We start from the raw sequence: 14,444 nt of genomic DNA on the forward strand, positions 1-14,444 counted from the left end.
AAAATCTATCTAGAGCTTATCTACGAGTAGTTGATCAACCTAGTTTTCCTATTAGTAAATTGATTTACCCATCTTGAATCACCCTGTATTCTCCTTCATAAATATGTGTGCGATATATTTTCTATTTGGGAAGTCTGATTGAAGTGTTATTTGATAGATTGGCGAGTGTTACCGACTGATGCGCGGGAGGAAAATGATAGGTGCCAACAATTTTGCCTTACACATATGAAAAATCTGAACGTTTTTGTAAGAAAAACTCGGCGTTGAGGGAACAATTGATATTATGACGACGCATGCCTTTAAAACATATTTGTTTTGGTTAGATAAGCAGATATTTTCTTCTATAATGGACATAAGCTGCCACATATAGCATCAAATGGCATTATAGTAATAAAAAATAAATAATAATAAAAATAAAAATGCTTTACTTCCTCACCACAACAATCATTACCATATTTTTGATACAATTTAGACTTATAGTAGAATTCGAGCCTAAACTAAGCTAAAAGAAGCTTGTATTTCAGGTCATCACACATTAACAGTAGCAGATGAACTTCTATTGTGGACATCAGCCGCCAGAAAAAGCCTTCAAATAAGTCGTCGTTCGTTTCAGCCAAATTATTTCCACTGCTGGCCAAAGGCCTCCCCCAAGGTTTTCCATAATGAACGGTCCTGAGCTGCCCGCATCCAGGTTCTTCCCGCGACCTTTACCAGATCGATGACGCAGAGACGATGGCCGTTGGGAAAAGTTCTCGAGTAGCGACCACGGGCTGGAAGACGTAGCGTGGGCAGGCCTCCTACTAGGTGGACCGACGATCTGTTAAAGGTCGCGGGAAGAACCTTCAAATAAGTATTACGACGCAAATAAAGTCCCATACTCGTTACTAAACATCTCATATTTGTCGCAACCATAATATATTTATAGCTTAATACGTCGGAGTGAAAGCTTTTACTTTGATTGTGAATAATGATGGCCATATTACAGAACATTCATCTCACGGGCCCATAACATTATGATAATCGCAGATTCAAAGGGCCCGAGGGACAGCCGCCCGCCCTACACATGGATCCATTGTTATTTTGCAAAGTTCTTTATAATACGTTCTTTCAGGCGAATCTAAACGTAAAAATGCTGCACAATGGTTCTAATTTGGTATTGGTATACAGGGTGGAATTTTGTAATGTCACCTGAAGTAAAGTAATCTTGATACTGTAGATATTTTTTATCTACAGTATAAATAGATCTACAGATATACGAGTAAATATCTACAGTATTAAGAGTATTTTCCCTTCAGGTGCTATTACAAAATTCCACCCTGTATATTGGAATTGAAAACCAACGTTTACGATAGAAGTAAGGATTAATTAGTAAGTAATACCCTGATATACCTTAATCTAGGATTATCACATTACACATTTCTAAATCCACTCGTATTACAACTGCTACAGCCTTGATTTCGTAGCTCGTAGCAGCAGTAATTTAGTTAGTATTTAACTTAGTTTAAAACATACTGATTGCTTAGTTAACCCACATTATTATTAATATGTAGATACAATTTAGCGGGATAAAAATAGGACATGGTTATTGTATTAATAGGAAGTATTATATTATAAGGAATACTAAGAAGTTTTCGCGGTAAGCAACGAAGAGTACAAATGGAACAATTAACACCACCTACTGAGCTAAAGTCAACCAAATGGTTGGTAAATTTAACCAAAGGTTGGTAAAGTCAACCAAATGGTTGACTTAGCTCAGTAGTAGGACTAAATAGTCAAGGCCTCTGTTTAGTTAGACTACCTAATGAGTTGTCAAAAATCTGTCAAACTCCATACAAAAAGTACCGGTTATTATTAAAGTTACGGTGAAAGTAGGTAAGTTAATGCAACTGAGCCTTATTGTGGAATATCATTTTTTTTTCAGATTTATGATTCTTTGCCTATAAACATATGGCGATTTATCCCTGATCAAAATCATATTAATATGTGGTGGTTTATAATTAATTTCACATTCCATTTCATTTCCAAATGTTACCTGAAACGCCCTTGTTCGTCACCTAATGGATTTTCCGAGTTAGCAGAATTCACGATCGATGATCCGTTCTATTGAAAGACAGAAAGGATTTACTTCCCTTTTATTCACATAACAGCCTCTAAAGAGCAGTGACAAGCGGGGAAACCTTGTAACCAGAACTTTATGGAGATTGAATACGTAGACTTTTAGACATTTTGTACTTACACACTTTTAAACGACACACGGTGATACATGATTACATGACGTTTCATTCCATAAAACTACTCGTTAAATGTATAAGAACTGATTTGAAGCAAATAGCATAGATACAAAGTGACCCACAAGTTGGAACGACAACCTCATAAAGGTAGCAGGAAGGCGCTGGGTAGAGGCTGCCACCAACCGTTCATTGTGGAAATCATTGGGAGAGGCCTATATTCAGCAGTGGACGCCCTATGGTTGAAATGATGATGATGATAGATACAAAAGCAGCTCTTGGTTAGTTTATTAGGGTAAGTTTACATCACTGTTTAAGTTATCACCAAGGTATCCTTCTTTTCTAAAGTTTTATGCCTGTATTAGCTGTGCTACATAGCTGTGATAGGCGTGATTTCACAATAAAAGCCATTCTCTAAAATAATTTCTGACTTGTCAGAAGACGCCGTTTATCGGTTGATGTTTTGGAAATTAATAATTAAATTAATAATGTTACCGGCTCGTGGCCTTATTGAAAAGGCAATTACTTACTAATTTTCCCTGAATATTCAAGTTACGCGTTAATGAGAAATTGTGCGAAATATTCTAAACTTAATAAATGAGGTAAACTAGGATTACAAAGCCTAAAAATAATGTATATTGGAAAAGGCTTGAAAGGTTGTTCGTAAATACCTGTTAAATTAAACTTTAGCGCTTAAAACAATCAGGGCTTTAATATTAATACAAGAAAGTTAAGTTAACAATGAGCCTCTATCAATTAGTCTAGGTACTTGTACATTTCATAAAAAATGGTTCTATAAGAAAGACGACAAGCATAGGTGTCATAAAAAAAACTCGTAAACTTTTTACGATTTGTCATTTCTAATCTTAAAAACGGCGATGTACGGAGCGCTGATCCCTTAGAAATCAATAAAAAGAAAATGATCACGTCCCCCAATTTAACGACGGGCGGAAGCAGCGCACTAATCATGGAAATAATATTCCTTGCAGAGTTCACACACAGTTCGCCCAATGAAAAATTAGAAAAGTTTGGTACGTGCGCGGAATTCGGCCCACAAGCCGCCCGTCAACTTCCAAAGTCGCCAGATTTAAATTTATCTTACGCTTATTATGGACGCAACTTTTCTGTTTGACTTTAGAAGAATAAAATTTAAAGAGCCTTATCTATTGTTGCGACGCAATTTGGGGACTGCGTTACTGGGCTTGACAGTTATCTGGACTTTTATTACCCAGACAATTAAACGTCTTTGGAAGTGCGGAGTTATTTTCTTACGTATTCTTTTAGTATTTTAACTTTCTTAGATCGCGCGGTTTAGGTAAAATAATATTAAGTTCTCGTGTTACGATACAATTACGAATATGTATTCTTCACGTTCTGTATCTTTTAAAGTCGTCATTATTATTTAATTGTATTTCTACAAGCTGTTACAAGATTTATATTTACAGAGATAGCTCCAATATTAGTTTTAAAAGAAATTTCCAAATATCAATTCATCATTCTTCGTTTGAAAAGGTTTATCTTAGAAGAACTTTGCAAAGATATGCCTTTGAAGTTTGTTATTTTAAAAAGAATAGAATGAATTCTGCACAAGCTTGAAGGAAACTATATGTAGGTATAAGGTTGTAAAACTAAACACATTTTCGTATGTGCTTGCATGACCTTACTCTACTATGTGACGGTGTCAGCCTTTACGAGTCCAAAACTTTATGGACCCGAATTTATTATGTTCAAGCCGTAAAAATTTTAGAAATTTTGGTGAAGAGCTTATTTGACATGAGAGGGGTTTACAATGTTGATGTTCCAGGATTTATCAGTAATAGGAACAATCCAGCATAATCTGTTTCATTCCAACATGTACATATTATGTAAATGTCGATTTAATATAGTATTTTACCATTTAATTTACGCGATGATGCCTCTGAAAAAGCTAGTGTCTGACTTTCGTATGATTTATAGGTATTCACTATATTATTTCTTAGACAAAGGGCCTCGCATTTTGGACGCCTTAGCAGAATGTCTCTTATTTGTTTTCGTAGCTCATACCTACTCGAAATGAATAAATAACTAAGGCTGCGTCTCGCCGAGGAGGTCGTATATTATGGCAATTCTAGAGCGTTTTTCCCCGCAATCATGTCGCCATAATTGAGGGCTAATCTCTTGGAGCCAGCCCTTAGAATAATACAGGTCGGATAAAGTAAGCTTAGTTCATTCTGGGCAAGACTTTAAAAAAATAGAAGTGGGTTGCTGAAAAAAGTTGTGCCTCCTGCGGTAATGTTTGTTTTATTAAGGTAGGTCATGGCCCTCCAAAATTATGTAATTTGCGCGAATTCAAATCCTCTTTTTGATTGGAGATCTTGGCTTTGTGGTTGCACGGTAATTAGCATGGTTACAGTTTCAACATGGTTACATGTTTAGTTTACAATTCAATGCAGCTAGTTAGATTTTCATTGCGTTTAAACAAACTTTCCATACTACTGTGGCATATAAGTACTTACGTAGTGAGGTAAAGAAAATAATGGTGTAACCTCTGTGATTTATGAGCAGTACGAATGTTATAAAAAGTACGCCTTGAGGGTATGTTATGACTTATGAACAGCAAACGTAGGTAATATTAACCTCAGTTTTTTGAGAGAGTCCTCTGTTTTTACCTCAACTGTACCTTTGGTGAGCAAAAACGATTCTAAAAAACCTCTTCTGGCTGCGAAGTTCCTAAAAGCGAGCTCTCCGAGGTACTTATTGTCCTGAGCAAATAGCCGCCTTATCCTGTATCGTATTGTATAGCGATCGAGTCGGTTTGGGATGCCAAGATTCAATTCTCGAACTGTATTCCAAATTCTAGAGGCGCGAAAAGTTTTGTTTTAGCGGTGTACCTTTGGTTTTGCATTAGGTAATTTAGCAAGAACGTTGCAATGGTATAATGGTGTAAAGGCGGATATCACACTGCACCGCGCTCCGCCGCGGAGCGCGGGACGACAGACTTAATCATTGTATGCAAGTACCTCAGTTTGTATAGAAAACACGCGAGGCACAACACACTGACAACGCGTCCGCGCGCGGGTTTTTTTTATATGAAATCACGCGCTCCGCGGCGGAGCGCGGCGCAGTCTGTGTGATAACCGCCAAACTTGTTAATAGTAGGTATTTTAGGTGTTGCAAAGGACTCTAGATTTTTTCTTTATTTTCTAGCTGTAAACAAAGGCGCTTACAAAGAAGTCTCGATCCGATTCCATTTTAGCACACTCAATCGAAACTCCTTCACAAAAGAGCGAAGGACGTTTTGTTGGGGCGCAAACTTTTTTCTTTTGTCATCGTGCTGGCACACAGCGCCATTTCTTTTTTCTTTTCGAACGTGTAAGTGTTCGAATTTCAAAAGTTGACGGGTGCAACGCAGGCCGGCTCCGGACGCGGCATCCGGCGGCGCCCGGGTCGCATCTTCCGACATTTCCCGGCCCACAATCACTTTTCCCCCGCTTCATTATTCGGGTCCTAGTTGGGTCGGAGGGGCGCGGGGAGTATGCCAGTGTTGCTAGATGAACGGCACACTCTGAAATAAGGAAAATTGTTATAATTACTTTGATGAATTACGTTATTGTCCTTGGCGGAGTTAACGAAGTAGATAATTAGTTTAATTAAATTCCCTAAAAGGAAGAAAATGCGTCTGTTTTTAAAAGTTGAGTAATTAAATAAGGTGATTTTAAAAAGTTGTTTTTCCTTCAAATACAAGTTCCGAACAATCAAACTGTATGTAGTTCGCCTACTTTTAAATATCAAATGTGAGCTAGACTGCTGTTAATTATGAGGAAATGAATGCATGACTATAAAAAATTCCGTGTTCGAATTTGACGCAACAAATCTCATGCATTTTCATGCGCTCCAGTTACGGGGTAAGCTGGGCAGGTGTGGCAACCCTGGGCGGGCGGGCGGCTCGCAGGCTGGCGGGCGCGTCAGTCCGCGGCGAGCGGCGGCGACGTCGCTGCGACCGCACACTTGCTCCCCGCACCCGGCGCCCGCCATAAGGTACGCTCGCCACGCCGCGCCACCCTGTTGCGCATTGCACAACTTTGTTTATGTCCCACAATATCACCACTTTTTGCTCGAGCGCCCGCACGCAACGCCAAGTTTTCGCGCGCTAAGTGTTGCCACACGTAACTACCAGGTGTTGGCACTAACTCGCACTTTCGGGACGTCCTTACCTGTATAAATACTATGTACCAATTTATTGATCACTGCCATGGGAAGCTTTTGGACGTTTTGATTTTGGTACCTCCGAATTTTTAAAGCTCCGGCCGGTTAGGGACTGGAATTGGCAGTAAGTACTTTTAGAATAAACTTTTTTCGTTAACTTCGAGTTGCTGAAATATTAGTTCGCGAAGTTTTGGAGCGGTTAATTGAATTATTTATGTGTTACTAACTGTCGCGGGGCTTTTTTTCCTGTTGTCGGAGTTGGGTAATGTCTCAATTTGTAGAGCCTTAGAAGGGTCGTCCTTTGCATTTGTCAGGGTTTTAAGGTGCCTTGTTTACGGGCGGGCGGCGATAAATCGGCATCGGCTAAGCCGCGCGTGGCCCGGAATATTTTAAATAATCCGCCCCCGCCCGTGCATCCACTGATGAATGGAGATTTTATTCAAAACCTTTCATGCGGCCAATAAAAATATAACGATGAGTATTTCATATCGGCTTTTCCGATCCTTTTTCTCTTTTTATGGCGCTCTCATTGCTTGTTTATATTTTCACGATTCAGCCAGAATTATAATATTCAGATGAGTTACATTAAACATGTACATACTAAGTAATGAATGTAAAATCGGGGACCTATTCCGCAGGTAAGAGAATTAATGAAAGCCTCAAACTTGGGCGCGAAAATCCCAGAGGGCTGATGGTAAAGTAATCAAATCTGCCTATTACGTTTTTGCTACACGAATATTCGTACAGTAAACTTAGGCCTGATTTTTGTTGAGAAAATGAAAGTTCGGAGAAAAGCAATGTCGAGCACTTGGAGAATCTAACTTCAATTGTTTTTCTTTAAGACCAAAAGTCGGTGGAGGGTTGAAGAGGAGGCCCATGTTCAAAACCGAACCCCCTAAAGGCTGTTATAGATAGATAGATAGAAGGCCAAAAGTATTAAAATTACCTACATTAAATGTATTGTAAGGCTGTCCCCGTTAATTAGATCTTTGTTTCTACTGTTATAAGTTTCGCGAGTGTTTTAAAATATTCCAAAGGGTTACTTAAAGCATATAAATTTATTGATGCTTTATTGCACTAATATTGTACTAAGGGCGGACTTAATTCTTAAAGCATTCTCCACCAGTTAACCTTTGGGTCATTCAGAAATCTGTGAATGCAGCGCAAGTTAAATATAAATACTTCTTAGAACAAATTAATTTATAAATTATTAAGAAGAATAAGTATGTTTCATTAAATGTGCTTGAACTTGGCGGTAGCTTTTTTATATCTAACCATTTTTAAACTTTACTGGAGGTGCTTCATTTTCATTTACTCTTTTGAAAACTTACTGTAGTAATAGGAAAGTTTTAGGTACTAACGTAGTATTAGTAGTAGCCGTGCTAAAACGTAGTGACAATTATTAATGTCCCGCATAGAGTCTATAATAATGTCTCTATTAAACAAATAAACTTAAGTTCCAAACTATTGTTTTAAACATTTTATAAAACAAATCCCAACTAATATTATAAATGCGAAAGTAACTCTGTCTGTCTGTCTGTCTGTCTGTCTGTCTGTCTGTCTGTCTGTCTGTCTGTCTGTTACGCTTTCCCGCTTAAACCTCGCAACCGATTTTGATGAAATTTGGCATAGAGATAGTTTGAGTCCCGGGAAAGAACATAGGATAGTTTTTATCCCGGTTTTTGAAACAGGGACGCGCGCGATAAAGTTTTTCTGTGACAGACAAAATTCCACGCGGGCGAAGCCGCGGGCGGAAAGCTAGTAGACACTAAAAGTAATTGATTCCTTCTACCTTTGTTCGTCTTGTCACCTTGCCGGATGATTTGGGTGGCGTCACCCGCGTATGAAACGCGTTCGATAGAATATTAGAGCACTGAAGAGATACTGCCACAATATTGAAAGGACTCTCAATATCTTTTCGTGGCCCAGATTCAAAATAGCTTGCTGGTAATATTTTAAAATGAATGAACGTACTACATTCAACATCAAATAAACCGCACCTTCCGCAACGCGAACTTTAAAGATTTTCTTCTGACACAATTATGGTACCCCAACAATATTGGTGTTATTTGAAAGCCCAATAAATATCCTTAAAGAAAAATACATTTCATTTCTAAATAAATGATTAACATATACCATAAATGTGACTTGAAAATAGACCTCACTTTGGGCTCACCTCTGGGATCAACTAGACCAATTTTTATGGTTATAAAACCAAATAATGATCTGAGGTGTCCTCTTTAACAGATGGATAGCGATTAATCCCAACATAACAGTTATAGTCATGAAAAATGGTTATAGCGTTACTACCTATTTTTTGAAGAAGTGACTCTGGATCCTTGTAAAGACACATTTTTGGGGTAAAAACCTTTCCTTTAATGAAATGAAGTTTAGAACTAGGCTTTCAAATGGTACCAACGTTGGTGGGAAGTGGGGATGCATACGTTTGATAAGTGCTTGTCGCGGGAGGTGCGATTTATTTGATGCCGAGTGTAGTTACGAGGAATATAAAATGGAAATGCCTGAACCGTATACCACCGAATATTAATTTAAAATTAATTTGAGACTTCCATACCATCCATCAACTCGTTTATAACAAAATACTCCCTATTATCTTGTTTTCCTATGATGAGGCAATAGGCTAGATGACAAAATTTCAATTATTTGTCCGTCAGACAGATAATTAGAAAATATTAAACTCATATTTTTTATTTTCTTTCATAATTAAATAATACCAGTGCTACATCGAGTTGAAATGGCGCGTTACGTCACGCTTGAGTAGATTTTTTACTCAAAAGTGACGTCACGCGACATTTCAACTCAATATAATACTGTAATTATTCGATTATGAAAAAATCAAAAAATATGTGTCTAAAATTTTATTATTATCTGTAATTTCGATTTCAAGCTTCCATTTACATGACCTGCAAAGAACATACTTATAGATTCACCAGCATTAATTACCGCTAATGAAGCAATCGGTCGAGTGTAGTTTGAGCTTTAATTAAACATTTATCCTAATGGATTCCGAGTTCAAATAACTTAATTACATATTTGAAAAACTGCAGACATGTTTGAAACTGCGGAATATTGCACATGTAGCATATTTGAGATAATATGTGTGGGCTTTCACTTACTGGATTTAACTTTTAAAAGGTTCATACCATTTAACACAAAACAGTGATTATAAAACTACGAGCTAACTACGAACTATTTGACTTGACAAACTAAAACTTGCTCAAATAACAATATCGTTACTGATGTAATATATTCCCTTTGAGGCGCTATAATTACTTTTGTTTGTATAATACTATAACAGAGAGCTACATTTGAAATTGTGCTTCATTTCGAATTTAATTTACAGCCCGTCCTTTAGGAGTAATTGACTTAACAGCACGGCCGATACTCCATGCCCTGACCTCGCCTTATCCTTCTACATCTCAAGAGAAACTTACTTCCAATCTATTTTGAATTTACAACTTTGAGACAATCAAATTAGTTCCTTTGATTGTTCTCTTAGCCTTTGAGCAACCAACGTCATATTTCTCGAGCCAAAAATGAAACGCTTGTCAAGGCTATTGTTCTTATTGTGTTTCAGTTTAATAATGAACATTAATGTTAGTCCTTTCTTAGGATTACGTAAAAAGGCTTTTCCACGTTTTTCGTTTCGTTCGTTTTATCGTTTTGTTGAAAATCATCAAAAATACAAAGAGTATCAAAATCTCCAATTTGTAATGCAAACTCAAAGAATGAAAACGGATTTTTACGAGCGTGCCGCGTATTTTGTCAATAGAAATCCGACATTAGGGCCCGGTCCCGACAGATTGGAAAGCTACCAAAGACTTATTTTAACAAAACACTTTTATCCCGGGAATTTAACAAAATGCTGAGAATATTCGGCGTCGATTGAGCCCCAGGTGTAATGCAGGGTTGGCAGGTGTCCAGTTCCAGTGCTAGTCCGGGGAAAACATGATAAACGTGTCTCTATCAACTGAAGATGAGATAACTGTCAACCTGTCTGTTTGACGAAGCGTTTGGAGGTTTTTTGTTGAATCATAAGCAGCTTTGTGAAGATAGCGTCTCTACGGGATATTATATTTTGTTGTTTTCGATTTTCTCTGGCAATGCAAACATTTGTTTTGTAGAATTGATAGGGCATTGTCTATTCCACATGCTAACCGCCCATTAATAACCCCATCTTTCATTTCGGTTCTCCTTTGTCATATTCTTTGGAAAGGCTGCGTTAGTTTCCCAGGAACTCATTTAGAGGCTATCGCGACTTGCGCTCCACTCCAGCAAACAACTGCGATCCAATTATTTATTCATTGCTTATTTTCTGCACCCCTTTTCACGTTCAAAGAATTTTTATACGCCCGTTGCGAAGCTTATTGTAAAAGCAATCGAAATAATAAACTTACTTCAGTTTTGATTGGCTGATAAAAGACGGTCAAAGTGATTGAAATTTGATTTGTTGTGACACGCAAAATGAAAACATTTCATTTATGAGAATATGACTTTTATTTAAGCTTAATTATTCACCATATAAGGGAAATACGATCTAAAGCTACAGTTACAAATGATTGCTCATTACCAGCACTATTGAATGGTATTTGGGTACTTCTAATTTACACTCAAATTTGATGGTCACACAATAATAGTTCATAAACGGTATAAGTTAGAACAATAACTTTGAAATTAGATGATAAAATATCTATTTAGCTACATACAAAATAAATTTTATCGTAATAGGAGCAAAAATAATACGAAAACATCACATGAAACGATAAAAAACGGGGTCATTTTTCGCGTTCTCATCGTGTCACACCCTCGGTTGCAATGAAACATTTGGTTACTGCATTCACAATTTTCATTCAATTTGTGTGTAGCATATACTAAAATCATCGTAATTAAATATACTTTCCACACAATAGTCAAAAAAATATCTTCTTATAATTATTTCGAATTGAGAAAGCGAAATACGTTGGTCACACGATTTTAGGTACCTAAAATTTTGAGTAATAATACAAGATTGCCGTTAAACCGAACACCAGCAACCAATCACATCATTCTATTCGGTTAACGTCTGACGCGCTCCGGCCATTGGGGAGGTGAGATAGGTCGATCGTCGCTCCGCGAAAAAAATACGTAACTTTTGGTGATTATCCATAGACATACCGTCGCTTGCTTGAACAATATTTTCTACCTCTAAAATTTAAACAATTTAATTGAAACTTAGGCCATTGAAAACTTAACATGTTAGACTTATTTGTGTAGTATTCGACTTGAACCGTTAAATTCAAATTTCAGGATAATTCATAAAAAACTAAAATTTTCGTCACCTTCGTGGTGTTTTATACACGAAGGTGATTTTAGGCCACGAAAGTGATTTCTTGCTTTGGTTTATTTTAAAATATAGTGACTGGTGTTTATGTTTTTACAATATTTTAATAACTAATAAATTATACGTGGTAAGTAGAGTTCAGTAGGTACATCAATAAAAAATAAGGGCCTCGTATTTTTGTTGTCTGTCTGTCTGTATGACTGTATGTATGTCTGTATATGTGACTGTGTATCTGTTTGTAAGATAAATTTAATCTGAAGTTTGAGTTAAAAGTTGTACAACATCTGGCCTCAATAAAAAAAATATTTTTGTTGAGGGACTGATAATCAGTTACAGTTATTTTTTAATGTGGTACTGATAATCCTTTTTTTGTTTCTTTAGCATTTCAGAATGCCACCAGTGTCACCCTTAAAACCAATTGCGTAGAATCTTGTAACTTAGTAGGTGACATTATAGGTAAAATTTTATCTTGTAAAGGTAAAGTTTTATTTTATTTAAGTAGGTACCTATTTAATATCGACAAGGAAAAGTGACGTAAGATTTATTTAAACATTATTCTATACATATACAGGGTGTTAGGTAAATGGGTATATGAGCCAATACTAGCCCATGTTAACATGGGCATATAAAGGGTATGGTGAAGTCAGAAAATTGATATCTTCATTTTAATTATTTTTTTTTTCACACAAATCGGAATTTATAAAATTTATTTTGTATGAAAATTTAAAAAATTAAAATGGTGATATCAAATTTCTGACTTCACCATACCATTTATATGCCCATGTTAACATGGGCTAGTGTCGGCTCATATACCCATTTACCTAACACCCTGTATAGTATATACCACTAAATATTAACAAATAACTACTCAACTAAACTATAACTAAATAAAAAAGGGTAAAAATTAAAATATGTACAAGCTTTAAAAATAGAAAAAATGCTATTTATATTATGTTATTGCTATTTATTTATGAAAATAAGACAAAATATATGTTTTATAAACACTTACCTAAGAGTCATTTACAGTAGTAAAGTTTGAAAAAATTATTGCTGTGAAGTACAGAATCACTTTCAACCCATCAAAAAATTCAAAACGTTAAAGCTTCCAAACGAGACTCACTATTTGACTGATTTACTGAGAATACAATCTTCACATCAAGCGCTACAATTTTTGTTTACAAAAAGTTGAAATAAGTTAGAAATAAAATTTGCCACGAAGGTGACGATGAGAACCGTGGCGATGAGAAATACCCATTTGCTACTTATTGTTAATAGCAGTGTGTTTAAACATATCGAGTTGTTCGAACACGCTTGTTTTAAGAATGCTAATAAGCATGACATTCTATGAGCATGTGTAACTCTACCTTTTATACTCGTATAAGAAAATTTTGTTTAATTTTGAAATTATTAATTAACATAATGAAATGAGTCTAATTCTGCTGTCATGGCGTGGTTCAGGTTTTTTTTAACCAATTTATATCAGTGTAAGTTCCGACGAAAGAATATCGGATGAGACGGGAAAACAAAGCGGGCTCTATTGTCATAGACTATTGTTCCGGGTTTTTGTAGGAAATTGTAAGAGTGACATTTGTAAGAACAAGAGAGTGGGGCGGTGAAATTAGGACTTTTATAGGGGAGGGAAGAAGTTCAAAATGAGGATGCATTTAAAATTTCAGTATTTTGAGGATTTGATGAAAAGGAAATATCTGTTAAGGTTATAGGTATTTGATGTAATAAAAATTTCAATCATTGTTTCAGTGACCTATTTTATCGCTATACAGTAGTGATGAAATAGTTTTTCAACTTTATGGAATTCCATTTGTAAAACAGTGTAATGAACGGTATTGTCGGCATTGTTCGAAAAACCTTTTGTTCAATACCATTGTATTGTTATGTATCTTGAGTACATAATACTTAGGTACAATAACAGAGCGACTCTATCAGTAGGAAAGATCGGATTCTCTTTAAAAATGTGTATTTTAAAACCTATTATTCGATACAAAGTAATTAGGCGTAAGGTTAATATCAAAATCAATAAGTAACTGCTACACATAACATACATTTACAAATGGACGGACGTAAATAGTGTTTTGGTTTATCAACGCCCGCGCTGGTCACGCACGCTTTTAAATATCATGCCCACTAAATATTATGGTGTGATTTAATGACTTTAGATTGGTTTATGATAAGTTTCATAAATAATCATGATTATTATAATAGTGTAAAAATCAGCATTAACTTACTTCGTAGTACGAGTAAGTGATCACTCGTAAGCACAAACTCTGCTGTTTGTTTAACTCTGATGATGAACTCTCTATTTTAAACTAACTTCAAAAATAGAGAGGTTATTTTCCATTGTACAAATGTTGTTTTTTTTCTTTCTCACGTGATCACGTAACTAAAGGAATGTGCTTTTAACGTAACTCCAGCAGTTTTGTTTTTCTTTGTCAATGGGAACTAGCGTAATGAATTTTCCCGTCCCAAAGGTGTCCCTCCACTAAAGTTTGGCGGAATCTACGCTTTGCCTTGCTCCGCACTATGAACCGTGAATGTCAAACAATAAAGGTTACTTTCTTAGTCACTCCTTCAAGAACTAATAATACCACAAGTACCACAACTGAGTATAAACAATATTAACCTTTACGTTTAATTCTTATTAGCGTCGCGTGTCAGGCTTTTGCTTGTCAACA

At 36.2% G+C, this 14,444-nt stretch overlaps 1 protein-coding gene across 2 annotated transcripts in view; it reads left to right on the forward strand.

Annotated features, from left to right (window-relative positions):
* Positions 1 to 6,183: 6,183 nt before the first annotated feature.
* Positions 6,184 to 14,444, forward strand: part of LOC114359588 (uncharacterized) — a 43,466-nt gene continuing 35,205 nt past the window's right edge. Inside the window, exon 1 of one of the 2 annotated variants that reach the window (XM_028314040.1) lies at positions 6,184 to 6,245. The gene's annotated coding sequence lies outside the window, so the exon portion shown is untranslated. The remainder of the gene's footprint in view (positions 6,246 to 14,444) is intronic. The other variant, XM_028314038.1, reaches the window with a different exon arrangement.

The sequence above is a fragment of the Ostrinia furnacalis genome, unplaced genomic scaffold (genome assembly GCF_004193835.3).
Source record: "Ostrinia furnacalis isolate ACB-3 unplaced genomic scaffold, ASM419383v2 OfSCF4495, whole genome shotgun sequence".
Taxonomy (NCBI): Eukaryota; Metazoa; Arthropoda; class Insecta; order Lepidoptera; family Crambidae; genus Ostrinia; species Ostrinia furnacalis.